We start from the raw sequence: 17,447 nt of genomic DNA on the forward strand, positions 1-17,447 counted from the left end.
TTTGCCTCTCGTTTGTTTCAGAGTCTGATCTCACTGTAACATTGCAGACAAAGTGAGGGATGCCCTGAAGAAGAAAGACCTTGACTTGGCTGAGATGCAGAACCGGCTTTAGAGAAGACCAAGCTCGCAGATGAGAAGTTGGCTTCAGTCACCAAGCTTGAAGAAGAAAACACCAATCTGAAGGTTGCTCTTGATGCTGCCAACAAGGAGGTCAGTCGACTGAAAAGTGACAAGACCAGCCTGAATGACAAGGCCAGTGAGTTGGTGAGAAAGAAGAACGATCTGGAGGCTTATCTGGGTGGACTCGCCAGGAAGCTATTCCTCATGCTTGAAGGTAATCTTTTATATCAAACAAACATTTTAACTGTGATCTCCGACTGTTGTCTTGACTCGGTTGTTGCGCTTGCAGAATTTTGCCAGAACTTTGAAGAGGAGACTGGTCGACTGGAAATAAACCTGGATCCCATCAACTCTCCCGTGAAAGATGAAGTCACCATGAACGTGCTCCAGCTTGAATCTCGCGTTGCTTCTGTCATCGACTATCTCGCAAGGCTGAAGGTCGCAACTTCTCGCATCGACACAACACTCTGGCCAAGAGAGACGCTCCAGAACGACCTCGAGTCTCTGATGACTCGACTGAACGAGGTCCCAAGTCGAGTGCAGGAGTGCAAGAAGTCTTTGGCCAGGTGCGTTGCGGATGTTGCTCTGTCTCTGGTCCGCGTTCACTGCAAGGATGTGCGAGAGGACAAGCTGGTGGCCCTTAGGGTGGCTAACACCAAGAAGCACGATTTCCGATCTTTCATGGAGACCTTCATCGCCGCTGCCACTCGAATTGCAGATGGAATCGACCTGGATGAATTTGTTGCACCTTCCAGCCCTCCACGGGAGGGGTAAAAAACTTCTGAGCTTGATACTTTAAATTTGCCTCGGTATGCCGAGTGAGTTTTGTAACCGACAAACCTTAACAGGCTTAGCGCCTGAGCACTTTCGGTTCCGTTAGGTGTTATCCGAATCTTGGATTTGACGTCGAATATGTTTGCATTTGGTTTGAGGTGTCTTTTGCAGGTTAAAGCGAGGTGCTCATTGCAGTCGACTTGTTCCCCAATACACTTAGGCGAGCACAGGGCTGCAGCTAAGCACCCGAATGGGAGGTCTGCTCTCCACTCGGTAGGATTTTTCAAAAGCTTAGGCAAGCACTGGGCTGCAGCTAAGCCCCTGAGTGGGAGGTTTGCTCTCCACTCGGTAGGATTTTCAAAAACTTAGGCGAGCACTGGGCTGCAGCTAAGCCCCCGAGGGGGAGGTCTGCTCTCCACTCGGTAGGATTTCAGATACTTAGGCGAGCACTGGGCTGCAACTAAGCCCCCGAGTGGGAGGTTCGCTCTCCACTCGGTAGGATTTTCAAAAACTTAGGCGAGCACTGGGCTGCAGCTAAGCCCCCGAGTGGGAGGTCTGCTCTCCACTCGGTAGGATTTCAGATACTTAGGCGAGCACTGGGCTGCAGCTAAGCCCCCAAGTGGGAGGTCTGCTCTCCACTCGGTAGGATTTATGATACTTAGGCGAGCACAGGGCTGCAGCTAAGCCCCCGAGTGGGAGGTTCGCTCTCCACTTGGTAGGATTTTCAAAAACTTAGGCGAGCACTGGGCTGCAGCTAAGCCCCCGAGTGGGAGGTCTTCTCTCCACTCGGTAGGATTTCAGATACTTAGGCGAGCACTGGGCTGCAGCTAAGCCCCCGAGTGGGAGGTCTGCTCTCCACTCGGTAGGTTTTCAGATACTTAGGCGAGCACTAGGCTGCAGCTAAGCCCCCGAGTGGGAGGTTCGCTCTCCACTCGGTAGGATTTACAAAAACTTAGGCGAGCACTGGGCTGCAGCTAAGCCCCCGAGTGGGAGCTCTGCTCTCCACTCGGTAGGATTTCAGATACTTAAGCGAGCACTGGGCTGCAGCTAAGCCCCCGAGTGGGAGGTCTGCTCTCCACTCGGTAGGATTTCAGATACTTAGGCGAGCACTGGGCTGCAGCTAAGCCCCCGAGTGGGAGGTTTGCTCTCCACTCGGTAGGATTTTCAAGGCGTATTTCTGGAGAAGGAGGTAGCAGTCGACATGCACCTCGTCCTCCTTGCAGAGCGCACGTTGTATTTGTGGCGTAGCTCGGAAGGAGAGGGTAGCAGTCGACCTGCACCTCGTCCTCCTTGCAGAGCGCATGTTGTATTTGAACTTAGGCGAGCGCAATGCTGCAGCTAAGCCTCCGAGAGTGGAAGGCTGGCTTACCACTCGGTAGGATTTTGTTTAACTTAGGCGAGTACTTGGACTGCGGCTAAGCCTCCGAGTGGAAGGCTGGCTTACCAGTCGGTAGGATTTTGTTTAACTTAGGCGAGTACTTGGACTGCAGCTAAGCCTCCGAGTGGAAGGCTGGCTTACCACTCGGTAGGATTTTGTTTATCTTAGGCGAAACGGATTTCACAGCTAAGCCTTCGTGTGGGAGGCTGGCTCACCACTCGGTTAGGATTTTTTTACAGACTTAGGCGGATCGGATTCGCAGCCAAGACACCCATTGGGGGATTGTTTTATGTGGACAAAAGTAATAACAATTACTGGGAAAATTATAAAACTCTTGTCTTTGATAAATAAACTACAGAAGTACTTTTATTACAACTCATCCGAGTGAATACTTAAGTGTAAAAGGGGCGGAGAAGCTCCGCGTTCCAAGCTCGGGGCTCGTCGATCTGATGCTCGACATTGTAAAGACGGTATGCTCCATTGTGGAGAACCTTGGTGACGATGAAGGGACCTTCCCAAGAAGGAGCAAGCTTGTGTGGTTTCTGCTGATCCACTCGGAGAACCAAATCTCCTTCCTGGAAGGCTCGACTCTTCACGTTTTTGGCGTGGAAGTGACGCAAGTCTTGTTGATAAATGGTCGATCGGATTAGAGCCATCTCCCTTTCTTCCTCTAAAAGGTCGACTGCATCCTTCCGTGCTTGTTCTGCTTCAGCTTCAGTGTAGAGCTCGACCCGGGGAGCATTGTGGAGAAGGTCACTCGGCAAGACTGCTTCAGCTCCATAGACCAAGAAGAACGGAGTTCTTCCAGTCGACCGGTTGGGCGTGGTCCTCAACCCCCAAAGCACCGAGGGAAGTTCGTCGACCCATGCACCAGCCGCATGCTTGAGATCACGCATCAAACGGGGTTTCAACCCTTTGAGAATCAAGCCGTTGGCTCGTTCTGCCTGTCCATTCGACTGTGGATGGGCGACTGAAGCATAGTCGACTCGTGTGCCTTGAGACATGCAGAAAGCTCTGAATTCTTCGGAATCGAAGTTTGACCCGTTGTCAGTGATGATGCTGTGCGGGACTCCATATCTCAATATCAATTCTCTGATGAAGCTGACAGCAGTACCGACATCGAGGTTCTTGATGGGTTTGGCATCAATCCACTTGGTGAACTTGTCGACTGCTACCAGCACATGGGTGAAACCGCTTCTGCCTGTTCTCAAAGGGCCGACCATATCCAACCCCCATACTGCAAAGGGCCAAACGAGTGGTATGGTCTTCAAAGCTGACGCGAGCTTGTGTGACATATTGGAGTAAAATTGACATCCCTCGCACTTGTCGACTATCTCCTTTGCCATTTCATTCGCTCTTGGCCAATAAAATCCGGCACGGTATGCTTTGGCCACGATGGTCTGAGAGGACGCATGATGGCCACAGGTCCCCGAGTGGATGTCATCAAGGATTATTCGACCTTCCTCCGGCGTTATGCATTTCTGACCAACTCCAGTCGCGCTTTCTCTGTACAGCTGTCCCATTATCACGGTAAAGGCCTTAGATCGGCGGACGATCTGTCGAGCCTCTTCTTCGTCCTCCGGGAGCTCTTTCCTCAAGATATACGCGATATACGGTACTGTCCAATCGGGAGTGATCACTAAAGCTTCCATGATCAGGTCGACCACTGCTGGGACTTCAACCTCAGTCGGATCCGTAGCACTCTTAGGTTGTGGAGCTTCGTCGCTAAAAGGATCTTCTATGACTGATGGAGTATGGATATGCTCCAAGAACACATCACTAGGGATGGCTTCTCTCTTGGATCCTATCTTCGCGAAATCATCAGCCGCTTGATTTTTCAGTCGGGGTATATGGTGGAGCTCTAACCCTTCGAATTTCTTCTCGAGCTTCCTCACTGCATTGCAGTATCCAGTCATGGCTGGGCTTCTAACGTCCCACTCCTTCATCACCTGATTGACCACCAAATCCGAGTCGCCATAAACCATAAGGCGACGGACGCCGACTGAAATGGCCATGCGCAACCCATACAAAAGTGCTTCATATTCTGCTTCATTGTTGGAGGAATCAAAGTGGATTTGGAGCACATATCTGAGCTTATCTCCTCGGGGGGAAACCAAAACAACCCCAGCACCAGAACCATTTAACATCTTAGAGCCATCAAAGAACATGGTCCAATGCTCCGAGTGAACTTGAGTCGGCTGCTGTTGCTCAATCCACTCGGCAAGGAAATCTGCTATAGCCTGGGACTTAATGGCTTTCTTTGCCTCAAATTTGACATCAAGGGGAAAGAGTTCAATCGCCCATTTAGCCACTCGACCAGTTGCATCTCTATTGTGCAGAATCTCTGACAATGGTGCGTCGCTGACGACTGTAATGTCATGGTCAGAGAAATAATGAGCAACCTTCTTCATGGTCATGTAGATCCCATATACGAGCTTCAGATAATGAGGATATCTTTGCTTCGATGGGGTCAAAACTTCAGAGAGATAATACACTGGGCGCTGAACTTTGAAGGTTTTACCTTCCTCTTCCCGCTCGATCGTAAGTACTGTACTGACGACCTGTCCTGTGGCTGCAATATAAAGCAACAGAGGCTCTTTGCTGATTGGAGCAACAAGCACCGACTGGGTGGAAAGCAGAGCTTTTAGCTCGGCAAACGCTGCATCAGCTTCTGGAGTCCACTCGAACTTGTCTGCCTTCTTCATCAGTCGGTAAAGAGGCAACGCCTTTTCACCGAGGCGAGAGATTAATCGACTTAACGCGGCCAAGCATCCAGTAAGCTTCTGGACATCGTGCACACGCACAGGGCGTTTCATTCGGAGTATGGTGCCAACTTTTTCTGGGTGTGCATCGATTCCTCGTTCTGAAACGAGAAAACCGAGTAACTTTCCGCCAGGTACTCCGAATGTGCACTTTGATGGATTAAGCTTGATATCATACCTCCTGAGATTGGCAAATGTTTCAGCTAGGTCAGTCAACAGGTCGGAACCCTTTCGTGACTTGATCACGATATCATCCATGTACGCTTCCACATTCCGACTGATTTGAGTGAGTAAACACTTTTGAATCATTCTCATGAACGTGGCTCCGGCATTCTTGAGACCGAATGGCATGGTGATATACAAGAAGCACCCGAATGGAGTGATGAAATCTTTTTTGCTTTCGTTAGGTCCATACAGACGGATCTGATGATACCCGGAATAAGCGTCTAAAAAAGACAATCTCTCGCACCCCGCAGTCGAGTCGACAATTTGGTCGATGCGAGGGAGAGGAAAATGATCTTTTGGGCAGGCCCGATTGATATGTTTGAAATCAATGCACATGCGAAGTGAGTTGTCCTTCTTGGGAACCATGACGACATTGGCGAGCCACTCGGAGTGGTATATCTCTCGGATAAACTCTGCTGCAAGGAGTCGAGCCACCTCCTCGCCAATAGCTTTTTTCTTCTGAACGGCGGACCGTCGAAGATGTTCTTTAACAGGTTTCGCTTTTGAGTCGACTCTAAGGCGATGCTCAGCCAGCCCCCTGGGAACACCCGGCATGTCAGCTCGCTTCCATGCAAAGATGTCCCAGTTCTCACGGAGGAACTGGATGAGCGCTTCTTCCTATTTAGAGTCGAGTGTTGTGGAAATATGGGTCGGAGCTGCGTTGGGGTCAGTCGGGTGGATATGAACTGGCTTCGTCTCCCCAGACGACTGGAACACCGACTCTGTGGCGGGCTTCTTGGCCCGCAACAAATCACTCGGATCTGCATTTTTCTTGTATCCTTCCAGCTCTACCACTATTATCTGGTCCTCCGCAATCTTCGAGCCTTTCTGGAAACACTCTTCTGCCTTCTTCCGGCTGCCAGTGATAGTGATCATGCCTTTGGGGCCAGGCGTCTTTAATTTGAGGTACACATAACATGGTCGAGCCATGAAGCGGGCATAGGCTGGTCTTCCCAAAATAGTGTGGTAAGCGCTTCGGAAATCCACGACTTCAAATGTCAGCTTCTCTTTGCGGAAATGCTTCGAGTCGCCGAACACTACATCCAGAGCTATTTGGCCGAGTGACTCAGCCTTCTTTCCAGGAATGACTCCGTGAAAACTCATGTTGGTGGAGCTGAGCCTGGACATCGGAATGCCCATTCCCTTGAGCGTCTCTGCATACAGTATATTCACCCCACTGCCACCATCCATCAATACCTTCGTCAGTCGAGTGCCTCGACTGGGTCGACCACCAGCGCTTGCCTCCCAGGGGTGGCAATGTGAGTAGGGTGATCGGATTGGTCGAACGTAATGGGAGTTTGCGACCATCTCAGATAGCTTGGTGTCACCGGGGCGACCATATTTACCTCACGGTTGATCACTTTCAGTCGACTTTTGCTCTCTACATCAGCAAAAATCATCAGAGTGAAATTGACATGAGGGTACCCTCCATCACTGTCCTCCTTGTCCTCAGCCTTGTCTGACTCCTTCTCTTTGTCCTTGGGCTGTTTTCCTTGAAACTGCTGGATTAAGAGCCGGCACTGGCGAGTGGTATGTTTCGGGTGGATGAAGTTACCCTCTTCGTCTTTCTTCGTGTGGATGTGACACGGTAAATCCATCACGTCATTACCTTCTTTATCCTTTATCTTCTTGGGGTTCCAAGATCCTTTGGGCTTCCCATTGAATTTGTTCTGAGTCACGGCCAGAGCCTCTCCAGGAGCCGCTGGCTCGGCCTTCCGCTTCTGCTTCCGATTGGAGTTTCCTTTCTCCGACTGACTCGGCTTGTACTTGGCACTCCGGAGTCGATCCTCTTCTTCACCATTGGCGTACTTGGTGGCTATTTCCATCATCCGACTCAGGGTCATATCTCCGGTCCGACCAAATTTCAAACTCAACTCTCTGTTCTTGACACCATCCTTGAAGGCGCAGACCGCTTGATGGTCCGACACATTCTCCACGGTATGATGCAAAGTGATCCATCTCTGGATGTAATCTCTCAATATTTCACTCGACTTTTGTACGCAGACTTACAGCTCTGTCAATCCGGCCGGTCGCTTGCAAGTTCCCTCGAACGTCCTGACGTACACTCGGGAAAGATCTTCCCAGGTGTAAATGCTGCTAGGAGCTAACTGATTCAACCACGCCCTGGCCGAACCCTCTAGCATGAGTGGCAAATGCTTCATGGCCACCTCGTCATTACCACCACCAATCTGTACCGCCACTCGGTAGTCTTCAAGCCAAGTTTCAGGCTTGGACTCTCCGGTGAACTTACTTACCCCAGTCGCCAACCTGAAGTTGGGGGGCATCACTGCAGCTCTGATGGCTCTGCTAAAGCATTCTGGACCTGAAACATGGACTCGTCTGCTAGTGGGCACATCTCTGTCATGGCCACCTCTATGAGCTCTGTTTCAATCGACCAAACCTTGCACGATGATGGATCTCGCATCAAAGCCTGGTTCTCTGGGGTCGACCGGAGCTCTCCGCCCAACACTGAGCTGGCGCCTATCATCTTGCTGCCCATGGGCGTTAGACCCACTTCTCGGGGGAGGAGTGGGCACTCGACGCCTATCATCATGATCAAATCGGTCATCATAGTGGTCCCGCCGGCCTTCACGTCCCACGCGCCTCGGAGGTGACCTTGGACAGTGAGCCGACTGAACAGTATTCGCAGCGATGGATCGACTGTGAATCCTGTTGCGCGACTGTGACACAACTGAATTCTGATCTCCTGCCGCCCGGAGCAAATCCCTGATCTGCATCAAGCCTCTTCCTGCCTCCGACTGAGAGGGCTGAATTGACTCCGCTATACGGGCTGCAGCTGCCAAATTCTGAATCGGGGTTCGATATACCTGAGTCGGTTGCGGAAATAGCTGACGTCGGCTGGAGTCAGGTACTCGTTGACGCGCACGCTCGTCGAGTGCTCGCTGGAGGTTCTCCAGTCGAGTGCGTTCAGCCAAGTTGGCCAAACGTGCCTCTTCCAAGGCACGAGCCTCAGGAGTTTCTCCTGCGATGGGAGTATGCAGGGCATCCATGTTCCGGCGGTGAAGATCTTCCCTCTGCTGAGAAGTGAGTGGCTTGGGCTGATACTCTTCGTGGGCCTGAGCAGGGTCGCCCCCATCGTCCATCCCGTCGATGCGGGGGAAACCGGGAGTTCTACGAGGCCCGTTGACCATCAGGACCTCCACCGCTGGATCACTGCTATCGCACTCGGATGCAGTCTCTACGGAGCCAGTCGACAGATTGAACAGGCCGTAGAGAGACTCGTCGGGCTCAATTGCCGCGACTTGGGTGATGGCCGATTGGCGAGCCACTGCGTGTCTCACCCATCGCTGAAGCCTCGACCGACCAGAGCGCTTGAGCTGGCGGGAGACAGGGAGGGAGGATGGCACAGGAGTCGACCGGTATGGGGTCGACGGCTGCCGCAGCAGGACGCCGCGGACACACGCCCGAAAGTGCGTCGCACCGCGGACGGGAAGCGCGTCGATGTCGAGTGGTGCCTCCTGGAGCCAAGCGGAGTCGTCGGCGATGAAAGCGAGCGCGCCGAGACGGATCTCGCGGCCCTCGACCAGAGCTCCGCCAGAAACCATGATGAAGGCAATCGAACAAATTGCAACTTCTCCAAAAAGTCGCTAAGACACCTTCCCCACGGTGGGCGCCAACTGTCGTGGTTCTAAGTCTGACAGTAGAATGGGGGGTAGGTATGGAGAGGCAAGATCCTATCTATGGAGTAGTTGTACACATGAGTGTTTTACGAGTCCAGGCCCTTCTCGGAGGAAGTAATAGCCCTACGTCTCAGAGCACGGAGGCGGTCGACTGGTTTATGTGTATATGAGTTACAGGGGTGCGAACCCTTTACACTGAGGAGGGGGGTGGCTTATATAGAGTTCGCCAGACCCCTCCAGACCTCAGTTATGCAGGGTTTAAAGTACATTAAGACAGGGGGTTACTGATAACTCCCTCATAAAGTGCCATGAAGACTATTAAAGCTACCTAATGACAGACCGTTGCGTGCTGAGTGACTTTAGGTCTCCTAGCAGTCGAGTGGTTAGCTTCATGGTCGAGTGGCTATCTTCATCGTCGAGTGTCCTTGAGTTCGTCGAGTGGAGTCCCTCTTGGTCGACTGGAAGGTAGCTTCTTCTAAGGATGTCTTTGGGTAGGGTATCCTAGATAGGTCCATGACCCTACCCTAGGTACATGACTTCATCACCGGGTCCGCTGCGCGCTTCGATCCGCGGGGTCGTGGCGCGACGCTGTCCTTGCCATGCGGGCGGCTCGACGTCGCACCATGCGAGGACCCGGCTCCGCACGCGTCACCGCCTCCCCCTCCCAACTCCGCTACACCAAGCAACCGGCGTCAGCGACGCCTTCACCGCGACATGAGCAACAATTCAAGACAAAATGAAGAAGAGAAAGACTCGAAGCTTACCGGCTTGGCGTGCAGCGCCGGCGTCGGACTCAGCCACCTCCTCACCGCCTTGGGCCGCGGGCTCCTCTGGTGCCACCGGTGCCACCTGCAGCAGAGCCCGGGCGTAAGGATACCGACTCGCATTCAGGAGAACCTCCCGTGACGCATCGGGACGAACAACAAGATGTGTGGCGGCAAAGTAAGGAGACGAGATGCTCACCTGCGGCACCGGGTTCTCCTGGCTATACGGCACCTTGCCGAATCGCCAATCCTCTCCAAGATTGGCCTTGGAGATGGCGTTGACGGCGCGCGCGGTCTACTCCCCCAGACAGCCACGTCGACCCCATTCGGTTGGGGTCCTGCAGGCCGATCATCTCGCCGGCGGGTGATGAACGCGGCAAGAAGGTCCGTGCCGGTGAGCCCCTCCTGCGTCCTCATCACCATCACCCACTCGCAGAGGTTGACGATCTCCTGTGACGGGCGATGGGGCGAGTAGCCCCAGTTTGTCTTCACCCGTGGCGGCGCGATGCCGAAAGGGGGAAGATTGGTGTGGTCCGCGCCAAGATTACGGACGTAGAAGAAGGAATTCTGCCACTTCTTTGCAGAATCCTCGAGCGGAATCTTGGGGAAATCTGCCCCCGACCGCTTGGAAATGACGGCGGCGCCGCAGTCGGCAAACTCCTCGACCGACAGGCCCTGCTGCTTCAAGGAGAAGAAGCGCGCCCAGAGGTCGATCATCGGCTCGACCCCCAGGTACCCCTCGCACAGGGTCACGAAGCCGGAGAGTTGGACGATGGCGCCGGCGCCGAGATGGTGCGGTTGAAGCCCAAAGAACTCCAGGAAGGCGCGGAAGAAGGTGCTCGCCGGCAGCCCAAGCCCGCGCTCGAAGTGTGTAAGGAAGACGACGCGCTCCTGCCCCTCGGGTCAGGGCCTCTGCTCGCCGCGCGAAAAGCGGACACCAACGTCTGTCTCCCGCGGCAGGCGTTGCAAAGCTCGAAGCTGCGTGATGTCGTCGTTGGTGACGTTGGAGCCCATCCAATAGCCCGACGGCAGCGCCATGGATGGAAGCGGAAGGAAGAAGGACGACGAAGAAGAGCTCTGCTCGGGGCTGCGGGCGCGGCTGTGCGTCAGTCGCAAGGAGCAGAGCGAGAGCAGGGGGACAGGAGGGCGCGAGCGAGAATAATGCCCGCCGCCCCCTTGCCCCCCTCAATTTATAAGCCCCGGTTCAAACGTGGGGAAGTGGGATCGTCTGCACATGCCCATTCCACTACCCCACAATAAGTGCACACGTACACACGCACTAACTGCGTGGGGAAGTGCAACCGGCCCCCAGACGCTGCAATAAATTTGCACGCGTGGCCAAGGACACGCGGCAGTGGGCCCCCGGCCCGTCGCCCAGTCCCGTCACGCGCGTGGCCTGTCAGGCCCCTCCGGCTTCCGGGCACCACGTGGCGCCAACGCGAAGCCCGAGGGATCGCCTCAAGATTCGACGGACTCCTCGGTTCCCGCCACGGCCGGGATGCCGCGATCCGGTTTTCGAAAAAACCGACACACAGTGGGTGTTGCCGGACCCGGCGTTCGCAGATTCCGCCTTGCTCAAGGGGGAAGATGCGAAGGCCCACTCATCCCAAGACGGCGGACCTTCACAGCTTCCGGGACTACTGTCGGGGGGATGAACCCCAGGCAGGCAACGGAACCCGGATCTATTTCAAAAACAGTGGGGCCCGCATCGCCCCGCAAAACCGGCGTGCGCCAGGCCGGGTCGCTCGACCCGGCAAGGCGCGCAACCCGGCAAAGAACCTCGACTCGGCAATGTACGTCAACCCGGCAGCAGCGGCTGGCGCAAGGCAACTCAACCCGCCGCAACCTTGGCTTCCCCAGCAAGCCAACCCACCCGTGGCGTACATGGCAACCCAGCCACGGGTCAGCTCCTGTCCCATCCGGGCCGTACGATGGGACGAGACCTCAATCACTGATGACCAAGACTACAGTGCCCCCGCCCATGCCCGTGGTCAGCGAGAGCATGGCAACAGTGCCCCTTACCTACCCGCTGACCAGGGCTGGCACGGCAACAGTGTTCCCGCCCTCACCGCTGACGACAGCAAGCGGCGGCCTGACGGAGAACACTGTGCGCGGCTTGACTCGGCCATGCCATGACGATCGACAAGACGGCGCACAGTCCCCCTAGGCACGCGGGTCCCGCACCTAGGGAACCCGGCGAACCACAAGCCCCCAAGCGGGACCCAGCCCGGTACCCCGGACGCCGACAATACGGACCCACCGACTCGGCATATTACCATTGTAACCCTGGGTGGGTTGATCTATAAAACGCCCCAGGAGTCCACGCCTACAGGGAGCGGCGAGAGCAGCAGAGAGATTGCGAGAATGAGCATTGCATGAACACGAGATAGAACAAGCAAGATAGGACTAGCCACTATATAGCAACACCGAGGAGAAGGAGTAGCCGGAGCCTTGGCCAGCTTCCTTCCTCCTCCGAACAGCTCCAGGAGCGACATTGTACTATCAGCCATCCAACTAAACTCGGCAGGACTAGGGGTGTTATCTCTCCGGAGAGCCCCGAACCTGGGTATGTCCGGCGTCCCGCGCCCGCGCATATCAACCTCGCCTGCGAAGCCCACCAGCGCCCTCGAGCCTCCTTCTCTCTTTAGCCATCCCTTGACATCTGTCGTGCGCCCACCACGACAAAGCCACATCGCTATAGCAAGCGGTGTGAATGGATAAAACATGATTTTCTTTTGCATGGTAATATGTGTCACATTTACATCATAATGATCGTAGTACAAGCCTCGTAAACACCGACATGATAAAATTGAAAAGAAAGCAAAACGCTAGCCTTTGCACAAAGGAAACCAGCCCAGAAGAAAATTTTCAATCAAGTCCAAAGAATCCTTTGAGCTTGACACCAACACCCGTCACCTGCCTTGTTAACACCACCGCGAATGTCACACTTCTGCTACCATCTGCGATGAACTGATCACAGACTACTCCACGGACACCACCACTCCGGGTGGAGCCTCGGCCACTGTTCGATAGGTCGCTTCCACTGGCCCAACATGACAGTGCGCTGGACAATCATCCACACAGCATATGAAGCTAGCTGTATATGCTGTCCCTGCTGACACCAGTACTGGAGCGTCACTACTCCTTGTCCAACCTATGTATGCTTTTCCTGCCATGTCTGCTCCGCATGCACCATTGCACCCACGATCGATCAAAGCCAAGCTTTGTGAGAGCGCAGACCAACGATGGATGACATGACGCCCGGCCGGCACATCCATCACGAGACTGGTTCTCAAATCCATCACCGACATAAGACGTTCGCCTCACCAGAGAAGAATCTGAAGCTTCTTTATTCAGCATCGTCGCCGCCGAAGCCAAGATGTTGAACGATTCAAAAACCTAAATCACAAGGGCCCAAGAACCTAAACTTAGAACGATCCGCATGCGCGGAATCCAAAGAGCCCCCTAACCACCTATGACCAAGAGGTCACCTGCAGAGGGGAGCCGCAGGAAGGGTTGGCTCTCTTGGTGGCGTCGGCTAGGGTTCCTGGTCGGTAACCAAAAAGGATGTGACGTGCGTACTTGCATTCGCTCTGACCGTAAAGATGTTGAAATACGACGAAAAAGGGTCCCCTCCCGGGGCTTTATAGTATAAATTCACGACATCAACAACATAGCACGAGTTCAAACAAAGAAAAGAACACAAGGTCCAAAGCAAAAATAGCAAGTAATAAGGTTTTTTTGGGGAACACCACATCACGCCCCAAGGAACTAAGAAGATGTTGAATTAATGGCTCAACTTTTTTTTATTCCAGCACTGGGTACACCTTTTTTAATGAGCTCACTCGTTCAAACTCCACCGGGAGCGGGGAGAATCGCCAAAATCAAGGTCTTCTGAGTATTACGGAAATTTTATTTAATTGGTAGGAGAATAAATGCATTTGACACCAAATAAGAACTCCAAACTAACGATCTGAAAATACCTTGGATCAAAACAAACTTAAATAGTTCTAAAAATACTTAAAGGGGCACCACCTAGATAACGAGAATGCCTTCTGGTCGTATCTTTAGCTCAGTTCCTATAAGCTGAAATTGGTTGAAATTGAGTCGTTTTCTTCATTTTGCTCGCCCGTCAAATCATTTAGGACGAATTGATTGTTTGCCTGAATGCCTTCGAGTGCCATCTCAACTTGCCTCATGGTAGGCCTCTCCTCTCCTCTTAACTTTATACATGATGCAGCGAGAGCAGCTACTTCATCAACTTCACTACCTCCCTCCTCTACAATTTGGGAATCTAGTATGACAACTAGTTTGCCTTCCTCTAGGAGTTCAACAAATTGTGCAACAATTCCATCACCTTCTGAAGTTCTATACATGTTTGGCATCTTCCTCGTAAGCAACTCCACTAGAAGGATTCCGAAGCTATAAACATCACTCTTTTCTGACAGCCGCCCGTGTAGTAGTACATAGGATCCAGATATCCTATAGTTCCTTGCACTGCTGTTGCTGTTCTACCAGTCTGATTGATAGGAATGTACCTTGAAGCTCCAAAGTCTGATAATTTTGCCGTGAAAGCATCATCAAGAAGTATGTTAGAAGATTTGATGTCTCTATGTATTACAGGAACTGAAACGGCAGAATGAAGGTAAGCAATAGCTCTTCCTACTTCACTTCCAATCCTTAGCCTGTCACTCCAAGATATTGATTTTGGTGATTCATTATGAAGATGATCACCAAGGGTTCCATTGGAAATGAACTCATATGCCAACAGTGGGACTTCTGTCTCGAGACAACAACCATGAAGCTTGACAATATTCCTATGGTTGATTTGTGATAGTATGGCAACCTCATTTATGAACTCATCAATTTCTCTCTGGACCATAATATTTGACTTTTTAATGGCCACAACATGTAAGTCTGACAATATTCCTTTGTAAACAGTACCATGCCCTCCACCACCGAGTTTGCGTGTTTGATCAAAATTGTTTGTGGCCTTCTCTATTTCTTTTAGAGGGATGATCATCCTCTCACCAATGTCAGACCTTTGAGATACTAGCTGTTGCAATAGCTGTCCATGATTTTGATTGAAGAACTTCCGTTTCAACTTTTCAGCCCTGTGATGCTTAAGCTTACGAACTATTAACAATCCACCCAGAAAGAAGAGAATGAGGGATGGGCCAAGTGCAACGGAGAGACCAATAACTAAACCTGCAAAAATCAATACATACATCTTTATTAATTTGATTTATAGCAGATTTGGCCAGAGGAATTATATCGTGGACTTGCTGCCAGTTAAATAAAAAAAATCTAATCCACTATAGGTGGGAATAAAAAAACTATAAGATTAATCATGACCATTGATCGGTTCCTTTCCATGGAGTAATTATAAGAATAATTGCTCATATACTTGCACATGTTAGGGAGAGGTGGTGGTCGCTGTCTGTGGTCCTATTTCTATGTGCCAGGGCCAAGTGTAAATTCTACTCCCTCCGTTCTAAGAGGGTGCTTGGATCCAAGGGACTTATTTTAGTCTGACTAAAAATAGTCTTTTTAAGAGATTAAAGTTCCAAGCACCCCTGACTAAAGAGGGACTAAAACTAGTCTTGGGAATAAAAAAAAATTAGTCAGAGGTACCCCTACTAAAATGTGGATTAGTCCTCTCTCTCCTCATTTAACTCCTCTCCTTTAACACAGGCGACTTCTGTATTGGAGGGTGTGAAGGATAATAAATGCTCATTAACTTGATTTTAGTCTCTTTAGTATTTGGATCCAAGCATGGGTGACACTAGCAAGTTTTAGTCCCACTGTTTTTAGTCATGGGACTAAAACGTATCCAAGCACCCTCTAAAATAGATGACCCAACTTTATACTAAAGTTAGTACAAATTGGATCATCTATTTTAGAACAAAGGGAGTACGGTAATTAATTTAATAATATGTATTTTCTGTGGGGGGCACATTTTTTAGTCCAAAACAAGCGCACAATATATTAGGGCACCTCTATTCGATGTGGTCTTGTGGCATCCATTAGGTTGGCTTGCGTTTCCTCCTCGCGCGCACCAGCAGTCGAATGATCCAAGCTTATTGCGACATTCGCCGAAACACCCATGGTCTTCTGGCTTCTTGCACTCGTCGATATCTATATATTGCAAAAGAATGGATTAATCAAACTTGACCAGTGATCTAAGAAATGATAATCGTGCGCATGCATGGCTATAACTACTCTTTCAGTTCCGAAATGCAAGGTGTGCTTGACATTTCAGTCCCAAAATACAGGATTTTCCCTATTTTTTCCGAATGGTTACAATTTTGACATACTTTTTATCTTCTACTCTCTCCGTTCCTAAATATAAGTCTGTCTAGAGATTGCATCATAGACTACATAGGGAACAAAATGGACGTCTATATACATCCGAATATACTCTTTATAGTGGAATCTCTAGACAGACTTATATTTAGGAACGGAGGGAGTAATATGCAGAAAAATATTTCAAAATGTACTAGTGGTAATGGTATGCCTGATTCTTTTTTGAAATCGAAATCGATCATATGTAGATAGGGTACCTACCTTGGCATCCATCAGTGATGTAAGGGTTTCCCTTGTATCCAGGATTGCAGTGACATCCGTAGTCTGCAAAGTGGGTGCTGCAGTTGGAGTTAGCGCTGACGGATGCGTTGCAGGATCCGTCGTTCCGGCATGCCCAGTCAATGGTCAGGGGAACCACAAGATTATTATCCACGACCTTGGGTCCGGAGCGACGTGCGCCCAGGTTCATAAGATGAATCGCCCGGCCCGAATCAAACCAACCTTCCTCGGCGATGAACGCGTACACGGGCAGATCGTCGTTTATGGTGCTGTTCCCGACGAGCCGCTTGAGCTCCACGTTATAGGACTCAAGGTACGAGAAGACCGGGGTAGTGCAGTAGCCGACCATGTAGTTGTTCCAGACGTCGTCGGCGGTGAGCACACCACTGCGGTTACAGTGAGAGCAGCAGCCGGTGGTGTAGCCGTAGGTGCTAGTACGAGACGTGAAGAGGAGCGTCACCTGCACGTTGCATCCCGTGACCACCAGCTCGGTGCTGGTCGGCAGGGAGTACTGACACTGCTTGTCACCGAAGCCCATAGACCTCATGGTGGCGTTGCTAGTGTTGTTGATAGCGCCGTTTCTGAAGATAGGGGGCATGAGGCCACGAACCTTCCTGTTTTCCAGCGAGATCTCCTTGACCTCGAAGACTCCATCCTTTCCCAGGAGGAGCCGTGTGCCTGGTCCGGAGCTGGTACCGGTACTGTTGCCGTGGACGCAGGCGAGCTTGAAGCCTGGCGCTGCGGAGCACCTGTCCGGGCCGAAGCCGAACGGGTACGGCACGCTCACGTCGCCGCACCGCGTTTCGCAGCCGCGTTTACCTATCGGCGCCGGTGCTGCTGCTCCGACGGCTACTACCACGAGTGCCGCTGCCGCCATCACCGCCACCATCGGGTATGACAACGCTAACAATGACATCGAGTATTGTGGCTACTGGCTACTGCTAATGTTCAGCGTGCACTGCTGGCTCTAGCTTTTCTGCTTGAGTTGCTAGACTACGAAACATCACCCGCTCTCGTCGAGTTTATAAGGACAACTTCACCCAGCGATCCTATTCTGTCCGGCCCTATCCGTTTATGGTAAAATAGACAAACCAGGCGGCCCAATGCGCACGGCCCGGACCTATCTTATCCGTTTTGTATCCGGGTCGATCCATTTCAAGCGCACACTTGCGCCGAGTTTGGGTCGCGACGGACGGCA

The 17,447-nt window shown here is 51.9% G+C and overlaps 1 pseudogene; it reads right to left on the minus strand.

Annotated features, from left to right (window-relative positions):
* Positions 1–13,466: 13,466 nt before the first annotated feature.
* On the minus strand, positions 13,467–17,222 carry LOC123116872 (wall-associated receptor kinase 3-like; annotated as a pseudogene).
* Positions 17,223–17,447: the final 225 nt, after the last annotated feature.

This window comes from Triticum aestivum, chromosome 5B (genome assembly GCF_018294505.1).
Source record: "Triticum aestivum cultivar Chinese Spring chromosome 5B, IWGSC CS RefSeq v2.1, whole genome shotgun sequence".
NCBI lineage: Eukaryota > Viridiplantae > Streptophyta > Magnoliopsida > Poales > Poaceae > Triticum > Triticum aestivum.